This window comes from Uloborus diversus, chromosome 6 (genome assembly GCF_026930045.1).
Source record: "Uloborus diversus isolate 005 chromosome 6, Udiv.v.3.1, whole genome shotgun sequence".
Classification (NCBI taxonomy): domain Eukaryota; kingdom Metazoa; phylum Arthropoda; class Arachnida; order Araneae; family Uloboridae; genus Uloborus; species Uloborus diversus.
Window position 1 is genome coordinate 4613112 of NC_072736.1, and position 27003 is coordinate 4640114.

At 35.5% G+C, this 27003-nt stretch overlaps 1 protein-coding gene across 2 annotated transcripts in view; it reads left to right on the plus strand.

Annotated features, from left to right (window-relative positions):
* Positions 1-4392: 4392 nt before the first annotated feature.
* Positions 4393-27003, plus strand: part of LOC129223955 (zinc finger protein 271-like) — a 45584-nt gene continuing 22973 nt past the window's right edge. Inside the window, exons 1-2 of one of the 2 annotated variants that reach the window (XR_008580666.1) lie at positions 4393-4557; positions 26022-26136. The gene's annotated coding sequence lies outside the window, so the exon portion shown is untranslated. Of the gene's footprint in view, positions 4558-26021; positions 26137-27003 lie in introns of those variants that run through there. The other variant, XM_054858338.1, reaches the window with a different exon arrangement.

The window sequence follows — 27003 nt, forward strand, 5'->3', positions numbered from 1 at the left end:
GGTTATTGGCTACTATTGAGAGTTCCTAGTCTTGAGCTTTACCTGCTCTTCCTCTATTGAGGAGTTTATCTGGGAAGCCCCGGAGGAGGGGGGATATGCAATCCCCTAGGTACCTTGGTATAGCCTTTCAGTGGTTCCAATACCTTTTTGTTTAAGAATATTGGGATCTTCTCTTTTTGACTAAGGTTTGACTAAGTTCAATTTAATATTTGTTTCTCTTGGTGGTTTTTTTTGGGGAAAAGGGGGTTCTAGCAGAAAATCCTGGCTAGAATGTTCGAATTTAATACGGCTTGTGATATCCCAATAAAGCTGGAGGGTAAATCTTTTGAGCCTGGATGAGCCTTTCCATTCATTGAATACTCTGATTGAAATGTAATCCCTGTTGTTACTATGGTGTCTATTGAGGAACTTGATAATGGCAAGATAGTAGATACACAACAATCAGAAATGGCGGACTTACTAGCTCTGACTTATTGCTTGCTTTCTTGGTAAAGACGGCTGAAGTAAAAATCATCCAAGTCCTTCCGACCTTTCGACCCAATAGCACCACAGAAACTTAAGCAACAAATTTCAGAGCATACCATTAGTTATGAATACCTACCATCCTGATACTTCATTTATAGACATGGAACTCCTTCATGATCTCTCTTCATCAGCGGCTGAGAGCAAAACTATTCTCAGAGACGTTAAATGCAAAAAGTCTGTCCTGAGGTAATACAAATCTTGATGCTGAAGGAAAACAGCTTGAGACTCAATTGACAATCTGAATTTGTCAATTCTTAATACAGTAACAATCACATTTGAGGCGGTGAGAAACAAGGGGATGTAAGTGCGAAAACTAAAAATTTGGAGATAACCAGTACAAATGGTAGGTGAACTTTCTCCTCTGTTTTGGGGCAAGAGATAGTACTTGTAGCCTTGGTAGGTGCTGCTATAGTGCATGATTAAGAAAAAAAAAACAATGAAAGCCAACCTAGGACTTTAAACGCATTTTACTCAAAACTTGAAAATGTCCATTTAACATCCCTTTCTTACTGTCTCATTTGTCTCTAGGATAAATATCACACTTTCTGCTTTGAATTATGTGTAAGTGATTATGAAATATTAATCGGTTTCTTCATATTTTTTTTTCTTTTTCTTTGTGTTCAGATAGAAAGTCATGAACTTTTACATTCAACTCCCGCAGAAATATTTTTTGTGAAAAGAGATAAATGTTCTAAGTATATGAGTGTAATAGTGTTTCCAAATAAAACCTGTTGAGCTGCGATTACTTTTTTAAAACAATTATCTTCAAATATAATATGCTTTTTTACCTTCTTCCTTATTACCCTGTCTTCCTTTTTTTTTTTTGTGATTTCTGTGATTGAAAATCTTAAAGGTCACGTTTGACCAGCTTTGTTTCTCATAACTGACCTTTCTCACAAATCTTTACCACCTGAACAGCTGAATCATTTTGCTTTTAATGCTGCGCATTGCAAGGGCAGTTGCAACAACGAATTCAAAGTATTTATCCAGGACGAAAGGAACGACGATGACATCAATATATTACCAATTTCTTAGAACAAGTTTTCCACTGCTGATGACATGACCCTTCTGCCTCAGAATAAAACCATGATGTCACCTTAAACATGATATTTTCACTTTCTAATTACTGTCAGTCCATATTATGTTCCACATAAACATTTTAAAAATATGATTAGTAATAAGGTAATAAAAACTATAATTACAAAAATGTGCTGCCGGTAAGAGACATTTACCTTATTTCTATTATTAAAATTTTCATTAGCATGCATTAATTTCTATTATTAAATTTTCATTAGCATTATCGTCACAGATTCATTTCAATAAGAATAATAAAATTGAGTGCACATGCTAGAACTTCATAGTTTTTGATTGCTTGTCAGCTGGGTGTCGCATTTATTGGGCATTAGCTTCGTATTTCTTCGGTATCAGGTTTGAATCCGCAGTTGAAGTGTTCAGCCGGTGGATTTTAGAGACACAGAAAACCGCCAGGGTTGTTGTCACATAATTGCTGAACATTATAGTTCCCTTGAGCGCCTGTTTGGCGCAGACACTCTGAGACAAAAAGAACGATTTTTTTTTTTTTTTTTTTTTTCAAAGAGTATTTGTTTTCAAGAACGTATACTTAAAAATCCATTGGAAATGTGACATGTTTGTATAAAAACAATTTCACAATAAATTTAGTTAAATTTTATTCGGAACACATTTTTTCTCCCGTTTCCGAGATATAATTGAAAACCACAAAATTTGGCTCCCCCTTCCGCCTCTAGTGTCGGGGACGTTCAGTATATATGTTTACTTATTAATTACTTCTAACAAATTCCTTACTGAGGAAGTGCTGACTTTCTGAACTTCCTCAGTCCACTTTCGTTAAACAATGCCATGGTTATAGAACTAATTAATTCTGCATATACGTAATTCTGCTTATCTTCGTCCGATTTGTGGTTAAGGGGTTCTCCTTCAATGATGTTACCCTTTTCTTCAACATTTTTGACCCCCTCCCACTTTGTCACAAAGTACTTTTCATAAACATATTTGTATTAAAAAAGTCTTGATGTCACACTTCTTACTCTTTCCTTCCTTCTTGTCGCAATTTCACGAAACCCCCTCCCCCCTGGAAGCGTTACATCATTTGTGTTATCCACAAATACTTCTTCATTGTCAATCAGGATTTTAGAATTCATTGAGGAAGTGCGCGATCCTTTCGAGTCAGTTTGAAATTTCTCATAGGCAAGTATTCCATTTTTTGCCATGAAAGTGCGTGTTTGAAATTCTGTAACTTTTGATTGGTTGAATAAAATACAAAATAGCATACCAAATTCAAGGAAATTTAAAGCTCTATAACTTTGTCATTGACAATTTTCATAAATACTGATCCTGCGGAGCACTAGAAGCAAATGTTTGACAAAAAGAAAGAATTTTTCCGAAAATGATCGATGTTGCATAACATATTCCCAGAAAATTATTTGACAAATATGTGTAGAAACAGTTTCATAGGAAGTTTACTTAGCTTGAATTTTTATTTTAAACACATTTTTCCCACCGTTTCTAACTAGTTCTCGAAAAACCCAAAATTTGATTCCCCCTCTCTCTCACTTTTAACTCGCCCCCTTGGAGCGTGGACTTTTAGTATGTTTACTTACTATCCCTAACAATATTCAGAAATCAAAAACTACCGCATATTCCATGCACGACAACCCTTCTTTTGAGCACTCATTGACTGAACCATATTAGTGCATAATGTTTAAGTACTTCTAAAAAAATTAAAGTCATGAAAACTGGTATGAATTATTGTATGGTGGGGGGGGGGGGGGGGGAGAGTGTTGCGCGATTAAATTTTCGAGCCCCCTCTAAAAATTGTTTTTATATCCGCCCTCCCTAAACATTTGAATGTGGTAGTGTACGCCATTACTCTACCCCCCCCCCCCAGGTGGGCACCAATGCTGGTCTAGGAAGATTGGGCGCCGGAAACATTGCCCCAAAATATCCGGTGCCCAAAATGCTCCGGCGCCCAATGTCCCTGGCGTCCAATCTTTCCATTTCGCACCAATGCTTCATCGACGCTTGCGGTTCATCAACCAATCAATCAGCTTAAATTGCGACCGATTGGTAGATCTACGGTGAGGCAATAAAACGACTTTCATAGCTTACGTTTAACGATCTCTACTGGTAGTTACCGGTAAGTTGATCATATGACAGCTCTGACGTCAGCGGTTACTACCAGTTGCTCACCAACCAATTCTTCATCAAGCTTGCGTTCGACGAACTGGTAGCGACCAGTTGATTGATCACGTGACTGCTAATGACGGCAGCCAATGCTAAAGCATTGGAGATGACGGCATTATTTGTCATCTGAACGACCGACCGGTTAACTACCGATCGCACATCGAACCGATGCCGTCGCAACACGACCGTTACCGTCTGTTGCGACGGTAACGATCGAACACAACCAGAACACTTTCGGTTGATCACCAGTTACTTGCGTAGACGAATAACACGCATGTGAAAAATACTTATAATTGGTCAAAAGTGTCACGTAGTTCAATCAATCAGCTTAACTTGTGGTCGATCGGTAGATCAATTGGTGAGGCTCAAGGAACGACATCTGTAGCAACCGGATAACTGGTTGCTCTCAAGAACGCTTCGGTAGTTTTTGGTTAGTCACCGGTATACCGGTTGAAGCCATCAAACGCAACCATAGAATGCTACGGTTAGATCGACCAGTTGTGATATGCGAACGCAACCATGTTACTGTCTGAGCTATTTACCTGCAACCGTCATAAAATGAAAACTGTTTCTGGTTGTTTAAGCTACGACGCATCATATTGGAAATGTTTTGTGACTTTTACTCTTGGTAGATGCTGCGAAGAATTGAAAAAAAAATTTTTTTCTACTTAAGACTAAAAAAATGAACAGATTTTCAAATTTTGTCTGCGTTTATGATTTTTGTTGTAAGTGATAAAATGCCAGCCACGACAGAGAATGTCGTTGACAGAGGACTGAACCTGCCGTAACTTAACATAGTCATCAATACATGTAAGTCTTAGTTTTGTATTTATCTTTCCCTTCTACCCTCCAGATATCTAAATTAACTTTAAAGTGCGGGTCCCTCGTAAAGTCGTGCTTGTCGGGGGACATCAAAAAAGCCCGATATTTAAAAAGACAGCGCGATCAGGATCCTGTTCAAGGGTGTTTTTTTTTTTGGGGGGGGGGGGGGGGGGGTTCAACCCCCTCCAACATTTTCGATATTATACTGAAAAAAGTTTTTAAGTTATTCATCATGGTCTTGACGATACTTGTTTCGGAGAGGGTTTTACCAAACACAGTGTCGTGAAGTCGACAGTATCAATCAAAATGGGTTTCCTTCGTACATTTTATTGCTTTTTATTTTAATAGATTATTTAAATGAGGGAGTACATATAGCTATTTTTTGGTTTTATTTATTGTATTTCTCAATTATTTCATTTCTGATCTTGTTTATTGCCAGATAATTGTATTATGTCTGGCAAATTATCTGCCATACTAACTGGATGTAGCATGGGTATAACTTTGATATACACCCCCAAAAATTACGCGCCAAATCTGGCATTTCCTACGGACTTTTTAGGGCTGCTGTTTCTTATTTTGGTGTTGCCAATTTAGATTTTTTCAGCTTTTAGGTTTTTGCTGTTGCCAAATTTAGTATTTTCTTGTATTTTGTACCATTTTTCATGAGTTTTTTTTAAAGTTTTGTGACAACAATTTTTGTGGCAACAAAGTTTTAAGTCAACAAAAACAAAAAAAGTCGCCAAATTTCCGATTTGGGGGGGGGGGGGGGGTATATCAAAGTAGTTCCGTAGCATGTTAACCAGATATCCGTTTGCATTCCAATATTTGATGAGTAATGTTCATGAACATTTGAAGAACATCTCAAGTATTTTGATTGATAGTTTGTAATTCCAACCGAACGAGGGGCTGTGTGGATCAGCTGCGCGGGCCATATGTGGCCAATGGACTGTAAATTGGGTGCGACTGTCTGAAAACAATCCACTCTACATATGATGCATTCCAAATATGCTTGACTTATGATATTTTTTCGAGAGATCCATTCCACTGACGACTTTTAAAAATATCCGTTCTACAAACGAAATGTTATATCAGGTGTGTTCCCTATGATCTATGTACGCCATATGCTCTCAAACATTTTTTTAGACAGATAATGTGTACCCTCAAGCTTCGAAATTTTCATTTATAATTCAGATTCTATAATTATTAAATTTTCCTAAAGCAAAAATATATTTATGCAATATGCCAGACAGCCCTGTTATCATATCCTGAGATCCCAGGATGTGATAACCGGGCTGTTTGGTATATTGTATGTAGTTCTGCCTCAGCCCAGGCTTATGGGTGGTAGGATACCAATGCAGGGCCCAATACAGGCTGATTTTGCTACAGTTTTTCGGTACCTTCACAAAAATCTTGTTTTGAAATCGGTACTTTCACAAAAATTAAGTAATAAAATCAGTAGCTTCATAAAAACATCAAAAATTTCAAAAATTCACATTTTAAAATATAAAATTTCTGTTTAAAACAAAATTTACTCATAAAATTCTAAGCTGGTTTATATGAAACAATCGCTTAAATAGAAACCTTTTTGTAGTATTTTAACTAATTTTTAGCTGTTTCTCACCAAAGTGTATTTATGCAATATTATCGCAATCTTTCAACATTTGTTTTGGGAAACCGTTTTTCTCATAATTTCCTATATTGTACACAGTACATAGCCCATTAAGCTGAAACTACGATGGTATTTTTTGTACTTCTTAGGTTTTTAGTTCCCCCCCCCCCCCCCCAAAAAAAAAACGAAACCTGTTAAAAATAATACTAGATGACATTTACACTTTTGGAACTAAAATTTCACTTATTCTACTTCTCTTTTACAAAAATGAGTTTGAGGATGTCTCTTTCTAAAATTTCACAAAATAGTGCTAATGATAAAAAAACTTTCACAAAAATAGAATGATGCAATACTTTCACAAAAATAGGTAGCGAAAAAAAAATGCTGGATTGGCCCCTGCAATGTCAAGGATACAGAACAATGGACTGGGTGGATCAGCTCTGCGGGTCACATACATTGTGGACCAAAAATTTTCTTATCAAAAATTTACAAACATTCCATGACAATTGCAAAAGATGAGTGAAGAAAAAGCGTTAATGCCCAACAAAGAATTTCAGAAAAAAATGATTAGCGACTTCCAACAGAGTACCTGTTTTTAAAAAAATAAACAGTACGTTCATTCAAGTTTTCTTATGCACGTTTGTCATATATATATTGAAATATCATGCAATTTTTTATACATACTTGTCCTTGTCTCTAGAATGAAGTATTTTTTATATATGGAACCTAGCCCTTATTTTAACATGACTATTCTGTCCTTAAGTGTACAATGCTTTCGTGCCCCCCCCCCCCTCCCTCTGCTCCGCATTAAACAAGGTACCACTGTAAGGAATTTCACTCTGCGTACAATGCATTCTAGCAGGGATACCCCCCCCCCTAAGAGCAAGGGTGCATCTCCCCTAAATATCACAAAGCTTCTCCCCTAAAATAGCAAAGGAAATATAATGCTCAAAACATCCACCCCCCCCCTAAAAAATTTGCCATGACACCCCCTTCCCGCTAGTTGGGCACCCCTGTATTCTAAAGTAATAGGTATGCTCTCTGTAGTTTTTTTTTTCCCCAAGAGATCTATTTGACTGACAAAAAGAAATTGTGTAAGTTAGTGCTTATACCATGCAGTATTTGATAAATAGCAGAGATAATTAATTTTCAGTTTTCAGTATTTTATAAAATTTGTTTATCTTTGTGAAAATTCTTTTGGCTTTTGAAAGTTAACTGGAGAGGCCTAAAAATATTTGCTCTGCCAGTGAATTGTTATGAGTTCCACTCTGCTTGCAATTTTCAAGATATATTCACTTCGTCTATGACATACAGTGAAAACGTGTCGACTTAAGTGGATGTCAACTCACTGAGGTTCTATTGCCAGTATTTTATTTCCTAAAGAGTTTCTGTATCACCTATTTACTAATGTTAACATTCACATTATGAATATTAATTCTAGTAAATAAATCTTCTTTTCGTTTTCTTTATTTGAAAAGTACATAATAAAGTAACTAAATTATTATTTGAATACCTTGGGAGCAATAAATCCATTATTTTTGAAAAGAGGTGAAAAACAGCTTCTTGTCTGTCAGGTCTGTTAAAAATGTCCTGCTCTCAACATGTGAGCAGCATGTGCAAAATATCATAGCAGGGTTCGTACGCTCCTTCAAAACTCCTCCAATACTCCTTCATTTAAGAATTTTTTTTTGAAGGGCCCTTCAAACTCCTTTATTTTGGTTTTAACTCCTTTAAAACTCCTTCATTTTTAGAGTTCAAGACTACATAATCTTCCTCTATGACAGTAACTTAAAAATACTTCGATTGGAACTAACTTCGTCACAAAGGCAATTTTAATGTAGTTATTTCGTGCATTTATTTTTTTCGATTTACAAATTGATCGTAGTTTAATTCATAAAAGTTGAAGGTGAAAATTTATTAGAAGACTAATACATTTCATAAGTGAAGTAAAACATGGTTTAAAAGGTGTTTGGCTATTTTTTCATGATTACTGATTTTCCCTCCACCACTCTCAGCAGCAAAAGTCAGGTTGTCTAATTATTATTTAAATATTTAAAAATACATAAGTATATGTACTATTCTAAGTGATTGTTAAAAAAGCAATTGTTTAGTTAATCACAGTTATGATATTGTAAAAAAAGTCATCCAGAAGCGATATCATGCCTTGAGGAGGAGACGGGGCTCATGAAATTGTGACAAGGAGAAGAGAGAGGTGACACCACACAGTTGTTGTAACAATGTTTGTAAAAATTATGACATGTGACAAGTGGAGGAGTTAGGTGAAGCATGATAGTTTGTGATAAAGGGGGCAGAGGGTCAAATATGTTGAAAAAAAAGTGTGACATCATTAAATGACAATCTATTCATACTCCTTCAAAATCTCATTTTACTCCTCCAAAACTCCTTCACTTTATTTCTGAAATTGAGTACGAACCCTGCATGGTGCCTTCTTTTTCTAGAGGACTCCCCTCGGGTACATTTATCTTACCCTTTCCTAGCATTTTAGAATTGTACTAACAGCACAGAGTATGGTATCTGACTCCGCTAGATAAAGGATAGAATTCTGTGAAAGAGCTTTCCAGTAAAAGATTGATTGACGGAGAAACCACAGCGTAAAATTCCGAGAACAGCTCAATATGGAAAAATGTTGGTAGCCAAATTGGACTAGAATGGCAATTGGATTTCGACTCGTAAGGTTTTCCATAAATGTGTGTCAAGTTAGAAAGTTGTGGGTCCCGGACCCGTGGACGACTGTTAATTTCGAGCCCTGTAACTATATCCAATTTACTGCACATGTTGGCCTGTTTCATCTTCATGCTTTTGTGGACATTAATAAGAAATCAAAAGCAGCGGACTGTTTTGTACAGAAAAGTGAAATAAGATGAGCAGAGGTTGGATGTTCTTGAAAATTATGCTTAAGAAATAGCTTGTCTTGATACTGGATAGTAATTTTATTTTGCACACTTAACTTTTTTTTGCCATCAAAATAGTTCTTTGGGCATTGAAACTGAGTGTTATCTACCCTATGTTGTTACGTTTAGGTGTGCACTAATTATTTTCATTTATTTTCAGTCATAACCTGTACTGCATGACATCAGGTTTAAAGAAGCATGGTGCTTTGATCTCTGCATCAGTCATGCTTTTCACATGCACATTGATGCAACGAATTGCTTCAAAGTAAATGGAAAATAAAGTGCAAGTACAATTTTTCTTAGTTATTAAGTTCAAGACTGAAAAGGCAGAGATGTATGGCTCTACAAGCCTAATTTCTGTTTTTGTGATGCCACCAATGATAGTTAAATCATGGATTTCGATTCTATTCAAATTTCTCGAAGAAGATCACTTTTCGCAGAGAAAGATCTGTTCATTTTCATATTGACAGAAACTTGCCAAGTAAGCTCACTTTTATCATAAGTGTTTAACCAATGTACACATAAAAGATGCTAACTGGATGCTGTTAACAAGTTTGTTTTTTTGATGGCCGCATCCTTCAGTAGTTGAGGGAAGTAACAACCAGAAGTCTTTTTTTTTCCAGTTCTCTTCCCGCTCTCAGTTTTTGGACATGTGAGCAAAGACATTGCTAATCAACTGGCATCTAATATTTCAGAACTTAGTGCTGCTAATCAAAAGGCAGCCACAGGACTGTCTACGACTGACTTGACTTTTCATTGATCTCACAATCCAATTTATGAATTGTCTTCGGTGGTATGGAATGATAATATCTCTACTTGTTGCAGTCTTTGTTTTTTCCCACTTTGCTTAGGGAACCAATTGCAACATTGAATGCAGGGAACGTTGGCTCATGTACAATTACATTGCTTCAAGTATGTTTTGAGGGAATAATAAAAGGTGGTGCAAGTGGGTTAAAAATTCAAATGTGACGGTAAATTTGAATTTTAGTAGTTTTGAAGTGAAAAAAGGTTAGCAGCAACACAATGTCATTTTCTGAAGAAGATTGGAAAGAAGGCCTTTGAAAAAGTTTGAACTATGTATCTAAAGCTCTATATATACATTAGGTTTAACAGAAAACTTTCATCATGAGTCAATTTTCGATACCTCAAAATATTAGCTTTGCTAATTTTGTAACCATCTTCATAATTGTTTCGTTGATAATGCAGAGTATGCTAATCAACACACACAGACAAAAGTAAGCATTCTTATGACAAACTCAAACTATCATTTATCCTAATACCAGTCTGAAGTTTCTTCAGCACAAAAACAGTCACCACAGACCTGTGCTTGTGAACTGTTTTGATTAAAATTTCCTATCACAGCAAGTATATAAATTCGTATTGAAGAAATGCTCTGCAGTATAAATTGAAAATTGAATCCAATATGAACTGAAGAATCATACTCTAATTTGTGGTTTTTATTGAAGGCATTACGGTTCTGTTGATTGCCGCAAGAACATCAAGGAATCCGTTTTTGCAAGAATCGGCAGTTAGGTGATTCTTTTACGAACCCCGTCACTGCTCCGCAATGGCGTATTGTTCCAATATCCATGGTGACGTCAAGCAGCATGTGTGTGAATACTGTTCAAAGAGTTTTCCTGATGCCTTACAGCTGAAAAGACACAACAGAGTCCACACCGGCGAAAAGCCTTACGTGTGTGCATCTTGTTCAAAGGGTTTCTCTCAAGCTGCAAATTTAAGAAAGCACATAAGAGTGCACACCGGCGAAAAGCCATACTCCTGCGGGTATTGCCTATCAACATTTACGCAAGCTTCACACTTACAGAAACACATAAAAGTTCACACCGGCGAAAAGCCTTTTTCGTGCAGTTACTGTCTAAAAGCATTTTCTCAAGCTTCATACGTGAAGAAACATATGAGAGTCCACACTGCAGAAGAAAAGACATATTCGTGCGACTACTGCCCAAAGGCGTTTTACGATTGGTACCAACTAAACGCACATAATAAAGTGCATGCCGGCAGAATAGGTGCTGGTCGCTCGGGGACAGTATCCAGCTCCAAGTCGCGTACGAGTCTGTCCCCCGGCGATACGTTTTCGTGCGATCATTGCTCCAAGAAGTTTAAAACAGTTTCACGTTTGAAGAGACATATCAACCTCAATCATGGTTTGAAGCCATATACCTGTGAATTCTGTTCAAAGTCTTTTTCTTTCACTTCCATCCTGGAGAGACACAGGAGGAGTCACACCGGGGAGAAGCCGTACGCTTGCGTCATGTGTCCGATGACGTTTACCGAAGCGTCAACTTTGAAAAGACACATAAGGACCCATACTGGCGAGAAGCCTCATTCGTGCGACTACTGCAGGAAAGAGTTCACTCGCAGATCGGAAATGGAAAGACATATGAGAAACTCTTGTTCCGTGATATCTCACACCTCAGTTAGCAAGTCATAGCCCTTGGGGCGAAAATCATTTTTATAGTAAAAATGTCTGCTACAGCAATCATAAAGTGAAGCAGTTATTATGTGAAAGCAATGATTGGGTTCATTGATTTTAATCATCTTGATTGAAATCTGGTGATTGTTTTTTTTTTTTTTTTTAAATCATTTTTACATGTTTTTCGAATTGATTTTGCCGGTTTTAAATATGCTGTCAGTTGTTATAACTACCCTTGTACATTTTAAGTACAGTGAAGCACCGTTTATACGTTTTTGATGGGACTGTATGAAAAAAGCGTACAAACGAAAAAACGTATATAAGAGGTATAGGTTAATGTGTATTAGACTTTGCAGGGACCAAATTAAAAAAACGTATAATTGATAAAAACGTATAAAAGAGAAACGTATAAACGGTGCTTCACTGTATAGCATTTTTATGCACTAATATGGCTATAAAAATTATAATTACTCATGAAATCATGAAAACTTAAATTTTCATATGTTTTTCTCTTTCTGATGGGGTTGCATTATAGACTTTGCCTTTTAAAGACCTACAATCCTCTGATATAGCAATCATTTTGTCCTGTAGCACCACTATTTGCAGATGCCATTACCACGAGAATTTGACAGCCAGTTTCCTTCCTAGATGGAGGCACTTGGGCTTCCTTAGATGCAAAACTGCACTAGGAGTTTTGCCAAGAGTACTCAAAGTAAAATGAGTATTCAATCAATCTTCATTCATAATTCAATCCAGGCCGCATAATCATACGGCATGGATGCTGTCGATTTTCTGTATCTTGACTGACAATCCATCAACTGGAGCTGGGTTTGAACCTGTGCCTTTGTGCTTAGGAGGTCACTTCCTAACCACTGCCAGGGGTCATTTCAGCTTAAAATTTGGTCTGCTTTGCAGTCCCCTCACAAAATTCCATGTCGTAAAAGCGGCCACTTCACAAAATTTCCTATCTTAAGATTGGACCTTTTGCAAAATTTCATTTGCCAAAACAATTCTTTCGTCACTTGTAAGCTCAATCCATTTGTCTGAGAAACATCAGTAAAAAAAAAATGCCCTCCAGCTTCCAAGTCATTTCCAGTGAAGTGAAGGGAGTTCAAGTTAGATTTGTCATAGCTAAATGTGCTCTACATAATATGACAGGATCTTTTTCACAAAAAATATCCGAAAAAAAAGTCCATGAAAATCTTTTTTTTAAATGTGAACCTAAAAATAAAAACCTTGATCAACCGCTGAACACGACTCTGTCGACAAAGCTAAATTTTAAAACTTAACTGCCTATTCCAAATGAAATCACTTATAAGACATTACAAGTTATTAACACATTTCTAAAGTTTATAGCATACATACACTGCCTATAGTGATGTGCCGGATCGTTAAAAAAGTAGATCCGCGGATCCGGATCATTAGTGTCAAGATCTGTGGATACGGATACGGATCTCAATTTCTTTTACCCATTTCAACTATCCACGTGTAAAATTTGTTACGGAAGGTATTCCCGTCCGAATAATGGCAGTTTCTTCGAAAAATGTCAACTGCCGAAAAAATATAATCAAGACTATGATTTACTCTTTAAAGAAATCTCCGTTAAAATTGAGGGAGAGTTGGAAGGAATGAGCCAGCCCTGCATTAATGCTTAGATGGAATGTGAAAAATTATTTCTTGCTTGCTCGGTAGATGTAGGATACAGGAACAAGAGTATAAAGCTGCTACTGCACAGGCTAGGAATAATATTTCGCATTTTATTTCAGCATAAATGCAGCGCTGACCCATTCTACCAACGACCGACGAAATACAGAGCCGTAAACACCTTTACAAAAAGTAAATACAATAGAGAATTTAGTCTCACTTTTTTGGAAGGATGCTGAGAAAAACAAAAATGAAGAATAACAGAAGCCTCAAATCAATAACAAAAACTAATATTAAATTAAAAATTAAAAAATTAATTTGAATTTTGACATCTTGAATTCAAATTATGTTTTTCGCAATCATGAGTGTGTGTGTATGTAGGCGTGTGTGGGGGGTTTGTGTGTAGGGGGTATGTGTATGTGTGTAGGCATGTGTGTTTGTGTCTGCTTACAGGTATGAGTGTGTGGGTAGTTGTGTGTATGAGTGTTTGTGTGTGTGGGGGGGAATGTGTATGTGTGTAGGCATATGTGTTTGTGTCCAGGTATGAGTGTGTGGGTAGTTGTGTGTGTGTGTATGTGTAGGTGTCTGTATGTGTATTTGTGTCTGCATGCAGGTATGAGTGTGTGGGTAGTTGTGTGTATGAGTGTTTGTGTGTGTGGGGGGAATGTGTATGTGTGTGTAGGCATATGTGTTTGTGTCTGTGTGCAGGCATGAGTCTGTGGGTAGTTGTGTGTAGGTGTCTTTATGTGTGTAGGTGTTTGTGTATGTGTGTGTGTGTACGTGCGTGTACGTATGAGTGTAAGTGTAGAATATTGACGCAACCTGGAGACTTTGCTCGCTGGAGGAGCAGCATCGTGAGGCGACCGGTTGATGGTGATGCTGCAGAGGGCGCTGGCAGGAAAATAAAATGATAGGACCTCAAAACAGTCAAATGAAAGCAATAAGCAATCGTGATTGCTCAAAAAACAAAACATGTCCCAGAGAGCCGACCTCATTTTAAGATGAATTTCGTGGGTCAGAACACACATTTGTTAACAAATATGAACTGACTGCAGGTAAAAATTTTAAATCATTGAGCTTTTTCTCCTTATCTTCCAACTATTAAATCGCTGCCAATCACGTGTATAAAGGCTTAGAATTCTTTAATATTTACTTAACAAGATTATAGCTCCTACTGTATATAAGTTGGCATTTTTAAATAAATATCAGATGCAGAAAACTTCGTTCTTTCAATTAGGGCCAACATTTCAACGTACGGGTAAATTTTTACTACCGTAATTGTGAAAAACGTTAAATCGGTTTTTAATTAATATATCCAGTAATTAAAAATTCTACAAAAACGATGCCAAGCTAAGAAAACTTTAGATCAAGTCCCCTTTTGAACGAAAAGGGGATGTTAGGAGCTGCGATGCCACAAAAAGACACACTGATACACACTTGTAAAACTTATTTCCCCTTCCTTTTTACAACGGGGGGGAAGGGGGTACAAATTGGCTCCTGAAATGATATCTTATAATTTAAATAGGGCATTTATTCAAATATTTAAAAAATTTTAGAATAGAAATGATCCGTTTAAGATCCGTCAAAAATGTAACGGATACGGATACAGATCTCTATTTTCCCTCGGATATCCGGAACATCACTAACTACCTATAGAGATATTATCCAAATTTAATATTAAAATGCATAAATAATTGAGTATATTAATTCATATTGCCCTTCCGTAGTATATTTCTAATGTCCTTCTTCTCTTAGTTCCCTTTGATAGCTGACCACGGCCTCTTCCCTCCTCTCAAGCTGCTGCAAAAGCTTCTGCAGCATGGGATGGAAGAATTTTTTTTTTTTGGCTTTCAATTTGATTCACTATAGATACTGATACAGTAGAAAACCATTATAACGCACACCTTGGGACCAGAGCTTTTGCGTTATACAGGTTTTGGCGTTATATGGGTCATTTCACAAATTTTGAAACTAATATTCAGAATATATCTTATTAGCACTACAGTGTGGGTTTTATCAGCAATGAGTAGTTAGGCACTAATTATAGAATTAGTTATTCACAAATAAATATGTCTCACAATCAAATGAAAGTGAAATATCTTGTATTTCTGGTAGCTTCATGGTTTGCGTAACAGCTGCCTTTTCAAGAGCCATCTGGTATTTTCTTTCTACTATGAATAATTTCATTTAAAAGCTTTGAATTATGATGGGAAGATGAAAAACTGTTTCAAAATTTAATTTTCCTAACAATTTTTATGTTAGCAAGGCAAAACAAAGGGATTTTTTAAACTTCAAAACCTATTGTTTACTTCTGAAAAGTTGTGCGGTTTATAGAGAATTGCGTTATATAGGTCGGCGTTATAAAGGTATTCTACTGTATTGCTGAAAAACCTGTTTCAAACATTGTAACAGCAAAGCATATTCATTCAACCACATTCAAATTACCATTCATAATAATGATTAACTTTGTGTTTTATTTTAAACTAGTGATACCCGCATGGCTTTGCCCGTAATAGAAAAATCAAAAGGTCTTTTGGTTCGCCTGTATATTTACAAATAATTTATGGACAAATTGAAACCAGATTTTAAAAAAAAAATCGCCAAATTTATCGCCAAGTTGGCGGCAAAACTTGGCGACCAAAAGACTGGCAATATATCGCCAAGTGTCCGCCAAATTATAACACCACTTCAGTTTACATCGAAATTAACAATGATTTCCCCCAAAAAAGGGGCAAAAGACCCCTTTAGAAACATCCGAATGCAACCAAAAGAGGAGGTGCACAACTAGACCCGACTGGGAGTCTACGTACCAAATTTCAACTTTCTAGGACATACCGTTCTTGAGTTATGCGACATACATACGGACGTCACGAGAAAAGTTGTACTTAACTCGAGGAATGTCAAAAAGGATATTTTGGGTGTTTGTACGTTCTTAGGCACTTATCCGCTTGTGGTCAGGTTGAAAAAAAAAAACTCAACATTAATTCGGGGGTGAGCAAAATGGAATTTAAGGCCGAATTTTGAGGGAAATTTTTTTTGCGAATACAATACTTCCTTTTTACTTTCTTCTATGTCTAATATATAGAAGAAAGTATTGGATTCGTGCAAATTTTTGAATCTTGACGGATTCGAACGTTTTGAGGTGTGCTGAGTCCATTTCGACCATTTTTGGAAAATGTCTGTCTGTGTGTGTGTGTGTGTGTGTGTATGTGTGTGTGTGTCACGTCTGTGTGTGACCAGTTTTTTGTGGCCGCTCTACAGCAAAAACTAAAGCATGAAATCGAACGAAATTTTGTACACATATGTGCCCCTATGTGAACTTGTGCCCATTGGTTTTTGGCGCGAATTCCTCCAAGGGGGGTGGAGCAATGGGACGTTTTTTGAGTTACGCGTGCTTGCTATTCCTCAGGAAGTAACTGGCGGAATCAAACAAAATTTGGTCCATATGTTGCCATTAACAGGAACAGGTGCTGATTCAATTTTGGTGCCAATAACTCAAACGGGGATTGAGCTATAGAACGTTTTTTGTCGTCAATTGTGACTGCTGTATCTCAAGAAATAATGAACGGAATGAAAGAAAAATTTATCGGCAAGTAGCCCTTAGTGGGTATTATAAGAACTGATTTTATTTTGGTGTCAACAGCTAAAAAGGGGGCAGCGCAATCGCCCGTTCTTTTTTTTCCATTGTGAGTGCCCTATCTCAAGAAGTAATGCTGCGTTCTGGTTGAAATTTGGAATATATGTGAATCCATATGTAAACAGGCTTTGGTTCAATTTTGACGCCAATCGCTCCAAGAGGTGTTGATTTTTTTTTTTTTTTGCGAATAAAAATATTTTTATTAATGCAACAATAAGAAAGATAAATCGTAATAGATTGTCGTCTGCGTATTTCTCGTGATTTTAATTGTATGGAAATTAGAGACGTACCGAGTAGCACTTTGGCCGAGTAGCCGAGTACCGAGTACTCGGCCTTTCACTACTCGGCCGAGTACCGAGTTACCGAGTACTCGGCCTTTCACTACTCGGCCGAGTTACCAAGTACCAATTATGTTTTAAGAAGAACCACCTACACACATGTGATGAATTTTGAACTTATTGGAATAGTAGTATAGACCTCCTTGTCCATATAATAGTTTTTAAAACTAAATTCCTGCTGAAATTTAATTAGCATTATATTTAAACAATTTTGTTTGTGTCAAAAATTTTACAAAAAAATTATTTTTAAAATTAAAAATAAATAAATAAAAGGTATGATTAATCAAGTTGGAATTAAAACAAATTACATTGAAATCCCTCTAATGCGGACAATTTTTTTTTTCTTCGCAATAGAGAGGTGTCCACAGGACAGGGGTTTAATAATGTTATTTGCATTGGAACTGGGGAATTAAAAATTGTCCGCATAAGAGGGGTGTCCGTTAGGAGGGGTTTCACTGTAAACCAATCAATTATAGTTCTAGTCTGCCAAACATAAATAATTTTTAAAAGCAGATAAAACAAATGTACAGGAACACTGCGGACACGTGTTTCGCCCCCCCCCCCCCCCCCCCCGTTACAAAGAATGTCTTTTTCAGTGCAAAACATGTGAGCTAAAGAATGTAAAGACATACAACAAAAAAATCCGACTTTTGTCGGATGCCTTTAAATCCACGAGCTCCCATTTTGTGCATTAAAAAAGAAATTCCTTGTAACGCCAAAACACGTGTCTGCAGTGTTCCTGCATTGTGCTTTTAACATTGTTTTATTTAATTTTATTTTTTAAGCAAAGGTATTTTTATATTTTTTATAACTAATTTTTGTTTGTAGCAAAAATCCATTTTTAACATAAAAATTCCATATTTTCTATACTTACCTTTTTTGCATAATTTTTAATAAAGTTTTATTAATTTTGGGGACATAAAAATAAAGATTTATTCCATTGAAGCATTACAAACTTCATTTTTCTCAAAATTTAAATTTGACTTATAAATTTTAATTGTAAATGATTGCAGAACATAATGCTTGCTCTTTTTTTTTATAAATTTTAGTATCTGTCTTGGACAATATTCAATTTTTTGCAACTACTCGGTATTGGCCGAGTATCTGATCAGAATTTGGCCGAGTACCGAGTACTCGGCAAATTGGCCGAGTAGGCCGAGTACCGAGTAGTTACCGAGTACTCGGTACGTCTCTAATGGAAATGATAGGAAATATTATCTCAATGATTTAAAATTTTTAACTGTTGCCATCTTGCGTTTGTTAACAGATAAAATATTTGTAATTAATTCAAGCAAGGCTTTTAAAATAACTTTCAATTTTCGCTCTTTGCTTTGCTTTCGCAATAATTGAGACATTGGGATGGTCGTCAAGTTTTTGCATGTGTAATTTTGTTTTTGTTGGGAATATTGCTTCCTCGTCAAGCATGGGGAGGGATCAGAAAAAAAAGAAAAGAAAATATAGAAGAAAGTTTCGTGATGGCCACAACATACTAGTTTGGAAAAGGAAGTAAAAAACATTTGGAGGGACTCATCTTGTGGTTTTGGAGGAATTCAGCAAAAGAAAAGTTAGTTAGAAGCCAGTTTACATTACATTTGCATTATTTTTACAGAGAAAAAAAATACAAAACAAATATTTCGAGCTCGCTCTCAACTACAGCACTAAATATTCTACAATGATTTTTTTTTCTTTTTTGTAAATTATTTGTATTTTTGAAATTTTTAATAAAGATAAAAAACAAAAAGTTCAGTTTATGTAATAAGGTGAGCATTTGAATTTACAAGATTGATAATTCATGGCAAAATTGAAGAATATTGTAATGTACTGTATGTATTAAATAGAAAAATTGTTGAATATTACTTGGTGGGGAAAAATAAATGCTCATGTAACAGGTACAATTGTTTGGTTTATTTCAGCTTTTGAAGGTAAAAAATAAATCAAATGAAGGTTGCATAAAACCATTTTTTTTTTTCAACGTTTTGAAACTGCATTTTGCTGTATGTTTGGTTCATCATTTTCCTACAAAATTTCATCATTTTCTTGTATTTAATTTAATTTGATACTTCAGCACACACATAAAATAAGTTAGATCATGTTTTTTTACCATATTTTTCTTTATGCATTTAGAGATACAGTAGAACCTCTCAATAAGGGACACTAAGGGGACTAGATATTTTGTCCCTTAAATAGAGGTGTCCCTTATTCGGAGGTGGATGAATTGATGCATGCCGTGTACTAGGTAGTATCATATCACAATAAGCATTAATTATTAACACTTTTGATTAAATACTGAAAATGTTTCATACATGCTAAATAAAATTCAATTGTTCAAATTTCTATGTTTATAGTACTTTGTTAGTTAAAATTTAATCAACAATTTCGTAATGGCAAAGTTTTGTGGCAAACACAGAAATAATTTTGAAGTAATTCTTTGCATATACAGTAGAACCTCTCAATAAGGGACACTAAGGGGACCGGAAATTCTGTCCCTTAAATAGAGGGGGAAATTCTGTCCCTTAAATATTCTTCGGAGGTATATGAAATGATGCATACAATATATTAACTCGGTATAATTTTGTACTAAACTTAAACTATTAGCATTTAAGATAAAATGCTGAAAATGGTTTATACTGAATGATATTCAAAAGTAATTAAATTTCTAATGTTGTTCTTTTAATTATTAAAATTTAATTAAAAATTTGTCAATGGTATGGTTTTGGAACACACATGAATTATTTTGAAGCAGTTCCCATGACTGAACATGAATGTACATGAACTTGTTTGATTTCATGGAATTTAAAATTTAATTTGACTTAAATTTTAATCAGTGTTCACCTGTTAATTTTTTTACACGAAGCTATTCATGGGCCGTTGATTATCCTTTGGCATTAAACATACATGCAAATTTTAGCAAGAACTTCACAATACATCATATTTGTACAGGATAATGTCAACTTTCATTAGTTGAATTTTAGATACTTAAATTCCAGTAAATTCAATATTTTGTATGATGCATTTATACATTAATTGTTGTAAGTTTTCTCTGTAACTATCCCTTAAATAGAGTGTCTCTTATTCAGAGGCAAATACATGGAGGTCCCAATTCAAAGGGACTGGGGTCAGAAAAAATGTCCCTTAAATAGAGGTGTCCCTTATTTGGAGGTGTCCCTTACAGGAGGTACTACTGTATTTGCTTTTTGTTATGTAATTTACAATGTAATACTATGTGAATTACAATTAATCTTCAAATTTTGACTTTTATATACAAAGTAAATTAGTTGTTGTGCACTCTCCGTCAAACCTGAGCCTACTTGAATAATTGTTAAGAGGGCAAATCATGCATGCTAATTCCAGCAAGTTTTTTTTTTACAACACATAACTTGTTTCCTTCACATATGTTTATGTCAAACTTACCTCAATTAATTTTTAGAGGAAAAGTGAAACTTGAATTCCAGTAAATTCACCTTTTCTTTTGCGCTTATACATTATTTCATGCTTTTTTTTTTGCTTTGTAGCTGTCCCTTAATTAGAGGTAAATACATGGAAGTCCCTATTCAAAGGGACTGGGACCAGTAAAAATGTCCCTTAAATAAAGGTGTCCCTTAGTAGAGGTTCTACTGTATATAAATAAGGGTGCATATATAGCTTCATTTCCTATTGCATAACTTCGTTGGAGTCACAAAATAGTTGTTTACTTGAGTACGAAGCGTGGGACGGAACGGAATAGGGACGAAATGTTCTTTCATCTATTAATCCATTTAAATGTCTCGTAATAAAGTATTCAGCTTTTCAAGTTAAAAAAATTTAAGCTGATTGGTTTGATTATTTGTTCTTTTAAGCTGCAGTTAAAAAAAAAAATTGAATTTTGTCGTCTTGAATTCAAATTATGTTTTTCGCAATCACGAGTGTGTGTGTATATGTGTGTGGGGGTATGTGTGTTTGTGTGTAGAGGGTATGTGTGTTTGTGTGTAGAGGGTATGTGTATGTGTGTGTAGGCATGTGTGTTTGCGTCTGTGTACAGGCATAAGTGTGTGATTAGTTGTGTGTATGAATGTGTGTGTGGGGGGTATGTGTATGTGTGTGTAGGCATGTGTGTTTGTGTCTGTGTGCAGGCATGAATGTGTGTGTGTGGGGGGGGGGTATGTGTATGTGTGTGTAGGCATATGTGTTTGTGTCTGTGTGCAGGCATGAATGTGTGGGTAGTTGTGTGTATGTGTAGGTGTCTGTATGTATGCGTGTGTGTATGTGTGCGTGCGTGTGTAGGACATGGATGCAACCTGGAGAAGGTTTTCGCTATAGGAGCAGCATCGTGAGGAGTCGGTCGACGGTGATGGTGTGGAGGATGGCGGTGGGAAAATAAAATCAAAGGACATCAAAACAGTCAAGTGAGAACAATAAGCAATCGTGATTGCTCAAAAAAAAAAAAAAATCCAATTGAGGCAGTGAGAAGCAAAGGGATGTAAGTGGATATTTTAAAAGTTTTGAGTAAAACGCGTATAAAGGTAACTTCCTAGGTAGGCTTTCATTGATTTTTACTTTCTTCTATATCTAATATATAGAAGAAAGTATTGGATTCGTGCAAATTTTCGAATTTCGAATTTTGACGGATTCGAACGTTTTGAGGTGTGCTGAGTCCATTTCGACCATTTTTGGAAAATGTCTGTCTGTCTGTGTGTGTGTGTGTGTGTCACGTCTGTGTGTGACCAGTTTTTTGTGGCCGCTCTACAACAAAAACTACCGCATGAAATCGAACGAAATTTAGTACACATATGTGCCCCTATGTGAACTTGTGCCCATTAGTTTTTGGCGCGAATTCCTCCAAGGGGGGTGGAGCAATGGGACGTTTTTCGAGTTACGCGTGCTTGCTATTCCTCAGGAAGTTACTGGCGGAATCAAACAAAATTTGGTCCATATGTTGGTATTAACAGGAACAGGTGCTGATTCAATTTTGGTGTCAATAACTCAAACGGGGGTTGAGCTATAGAACGTTTTTTGTCGTCAATTGTGACTGCTGTATCTCAAGAAATAATGAACGGAATGAAAGAAAAATTTATCGGCAAGTAGCCCTTAGTGGGTATAAGAACTAATTTTATTTTTGTGTCAGCAGCTAAAAAGGGGGTAGCGCAATCACCCGTTCTTTTTTTCCATTTTGAGTGCCCTATCTCAAGAAGTAATGCTACGTTCTGGTTGAAATTTGTAATAAATGTGAATCCATATGTAAACAGGCTTTGGTTCTATTTTGACGCCGATCGCTTCAAGAGGTGTTGATTTTTTTTTTTTTTTTTTTTGCGAATAAAAATATTTTTATTAATGCAACAATAAGAAAGATAAATCGTAATAGATTGTCGTCTGCGTATTTCTCGTGATTTTAATTGTATGGAAATGATAGGAAATATTATCTCAATGATTTAAAATTTTTAACTGTTGCCATTTTATGTTTGTTAACAAATAAAATATTTGTAATTCATTCAAGCAAGGCTTTTAAAATAACTTTCAATTTTCGCTCTTTGCTTTGCTTTTGCAATAATTCAGACATTGGGTCAAGTTTTTGCATGTGTAATTTTGTTTTTGTTCGGAATATTGCTTTCTCGTCAAGCATGGGGAGGGATCAGAAAAAAAAAAAAAAAAGAAAAAGAAAAATATAGAAGAAAGTTTCGTGATGGCCACAACATACTAGTAATTGTATGGAAATGATCGGAAATATTTTTTTTTATTTCCAATGGCTGGCAGGAAGAAAAGGTTACAAAGAACAAAATAGCAAAACAAACACAATACACAGAACAAGGAAAAATACAGAAACAATAGGGTGAAATATTTAGCTGCCGATACGCTCTCTTGCTTCCCAATAACGGTCACACAGGCTACGTCTGGAAAGCTGGGTGCAAGTGTGCAGGTGACGAATGTCCATTTCTTCGTTTGAATTGCAAAGGGGACAATTGGGACTCTTCACAATCCTTAAGCGGTAAAGATGTTTTGGTAAACAGTCATGGCCAGTTAAAAGTCGAAACAAAGCCACTGACTCTGCTCTTGGTGCTGAAGGGACAAAATCACGGTTTATAAACCAAGCTTTGTATGATCGGAAATATTATCTCAATGATTTAAAATTTTTAACTGTTGCCATCTTATGTTTGTTAACAAATAAAATATTTGTAATTAATTCAAGCAAGGCTTTTAAAATAACTTTCAATTTTCGCTCTTTGCTTTGCTTTTGCAATAATTCAGACATTGGGTCAAGTTTTTGCATGTGTAATTTTGTTTTTGTTGGGAATATTGCTTCCTCGTCAAGCATGGGGAGGGATCAGAAAAAAAAAAAGAAAAAGAAAAATATAGAAGAAAGTTTCGTGATGGCCACAACATACTAGTAATTGTATGGAAATGATCGGAAATATTATCTCAATGATTTAAAATTTTTAACTGTTGCCATCTTATGTTTGTTAACAAATAAAATATTTGTAATTAATTCAAGCAAGGCTTTTAAAATAACTTTCAATTTTCGCTCTTTGCTTTGCTTTTGCAATAATTCAGACATTGGGTCAAGTTTTTGCATGTGTAATTTTGTTTTTGTTCGGAATATTGCTTCCTCGTCAAGCATGGGGAGGGATCAGAAAAAAAAAAAAAAAGAAAAATATAGAAGAAAGTTTCGTGATGGCCACAACATACTAGTAATTGTATGGAAATGATCGGAAATATTATCTCAATGATTTAAAATTTTTAACTGTTGCCATCTTATGTTTGTTAACAAATAAAATATTTGTAATTAATTCAAGCAAGGCTTTTAAAAAAACTTTCAAATTTTCGCTCTTTGCTTTGCTTTTACAATAATTCAGACAGTGGGATGGTCGTCAAGTTTTTGCATGTGTAATTTTGTTTTTGTTAGGAATATTGCTTCCTCGTCAAGCATAGGGAGGGATCAGAAAAGGAAAAATATAGAAGAAAGTTTCGTGATGGCCACAACATACTAGTTTTCTTTTTCGAAATCATGCTGCACAGTAATGTGAGCCGAAAAACATTTTTTTTTAATTTCGATGATAAGTAGTGCGGAAATTGTGCCATTGGTGGAGCAAAGTGCACATAAAAAATTTAAATTATTTTGCACAATTTCTTGATCTACCGCAATGGGGTCGTTTCCGAAATTTTAAAAGTATTTTTTCTGAAAGAGCATGCTTAAAAACATAGGATCTGACCATTTTTCAAATAATTTGTTTAAGTTTAATATTTGAAGAAAAATAATTAAATCGGTGCGCTTTCATTGTTTACATTTCTGTCCGATGGCATCACAAATGATGAAATGCCATTCAGTTTTGCCTTTCACAGAGCAAAGTATTTAATTCTCATCTTTATTCACGTGTATTGGCAAAGATATGGTTGATAGCAAGCGTAAGAGATAATGACTTTGTATTTATTTTAAAAAAGTTTACCAGTGATTAAGAACGAATTCTGCGTTACTCCCGTTGGTTTTGAACGCATTCAAACCGGGAGCTGCACTACTTTTTCTAATGGCATATTTTAAATTAAAAATGTATGCGCAATAATTAGGCATCTAAAATGCATCACGTATGATAAAACTATATAATTATGGCAGAGAAATATGGCGACAGCAAAATTTTTCTCTTTGAGAAAATTTATTTAAAACGTTAAAAAAACTGAAAATTGCCAAAACTTCTACTCATTTGTGGCAAAAGAATGAAGTATACCACATACCTCAAAATTTTTTATGGAAGTTTAGTGTCGCCAATGGCACCTTTTCCGCGCAACTCATCATCGAAATTTGAAACCTATTATTTTTACTAATTTTGGCTAAAAACATGAAGAAACAGCATTGGGTTGAAGTTTTGAAACTTCAACCCAATTGCAGCAAATGAAGAAATAGTGCAAAAAAATTCAAAATTTTTTATGCGCACTCTGCTCCACCAATACCACCTTTTCCGCACTACCCATCATCGAAATAAATTTTTAAAAAAATGTTTTTCGCCCACCCTACTGTATAGCTGCACCTACCAGGGCTACCAGTACTACCTCTTGCCCTAAGACAGGGGAGAGGTTCACCTACCATTTGTACTGGTTACCTCGAAATTCTTAATTTTGCCTCTTACATCCCTTTGCTTATCACTGCCTCAATTTGTCAATGTGACTGTTGGAAAACGACTGAACTTCATTCGTCTGGTGCATTTTTCAACCATATTTTACTTAAACGGGTTTTGCAGCAAAAAAAACTTTTGAATGAGTGGAAGAATTTGTTATTTAACTCTATCAAAACTAACTTTTATCTGTATAATCGTGGTTCCGTTCTGCTCTGGCAGCGAACAACTGCTCTGATTTTTTTGTTTTTCTTCTCTCTCTCTCTGTCTGTCTCTCTCTCTCTCTATGTTATATTTGTTCCGCGATTGAATATTGCTGCTCATAAAGCAAGTGCTCAATGCATGTGTATCTAATTCTTAGCACATTCTGTGTCATATTTATTTTTTTACAGATTGTTAAATATTAAGTGTTCTATTCTTCACCACCTTCTTAGATCTACTGAAAGTATCTGTCCATTCATGAAGATGAAGAAAATGATGAAGTTTTTAATACATTTATCAGTATTTCAGTATTTGCTGCGCAATATTATCCCCATGGTAGCTAAAAAAAAAAAACTTCATCCAGAAAGGGGTTGGGTGGATAATGGTTGAAATTTATGAAACATATTAATTTGTGTGTATATATATTTTTATGTTTTGTAACTACATTTTTTATTTTTTATCCATTCACATTTTCTTATCATCAAAATCACTTCTTCTTTTTTTTTTTTTTTTTTTGATACACGGCTTTAAAATTATCTACATATTCTCTTACATAGTTGCTTTTAAATACACACACTGATTTTTTTTTCATTTATTTTCAGCCATAACCTGTACTAAGTGACACTGGATTTAAAGAAGCATTTTGTCCCTCTTCAATATAACATTCCTCCATATGCACATCCATTAAAAGAATTTTTTCTGAACTAAATGAAGGGCAAAAAAATTTAACAAATTTCCACGCTTTAGTGCTTAAGACTTAAAAGTGACGAACTGCATGTTGGTTAGCCATGCCAGTCATGAGCAACAAATAAGGGAATCTTGTAGTGACTGTGCCGAAATATACGTTGTGACAGAAGACCAGACTCTCTTTTCGTAACCTCAGCAATCCAAGTCAGGCTTCGGAAGTGGCGGCCATTTTTGCTAGATAAAGATCTATTCATTCAAATATCATTAGCAGAAACTTGTTCACTAATTCCACTTCAATAATAATAATTTATCAGTTGTGCGTGTAGAGGGAGATGCAGTAAAGCATCCAATAAGATGCTGTCTAAACTTTAAGCTGGTTTGATTATATGATGGCCCAAATTTAGTAGACGGAAGTAATAACATCAGAAGTTGTCCTCCTCCCCTGAATCTCCGAGTTTTCTAATTCCTCTCATTTAAAGGGAGATTTATTGTCATTGCTAATCAACAAACCTCTAGGTATTCCGGAATCAGTGCTGCTAAAAGAAGCGAAGTGACTGCCTGATCCTAGACTTCTCATTGATCCCTCAAACATTAAAGCAAGTCTTCTCATTGATGTCTCAAACATTTAACCAACTTATCTCTGAGGGAAAGGAGATTTATTCGAACAAAGGCATTGCTAATCAACAGACCTCGGAGCATTTCGTGAAAAAGTGCTGCTAAAGGCAGCGAAGTGAATAGTTGATTCTAGACTTGTCATTGACATCTCAAATATTAAACCAACTCTTGTCATTGATCTCTCAAACATTTAACCAACTCATCTCTCAGGAAAAGGAGATTTATTCGAGCAAAGTCATTGCTAATCAACAGACCTCGGAGTATTTCGTGAAAAAGTGCTGC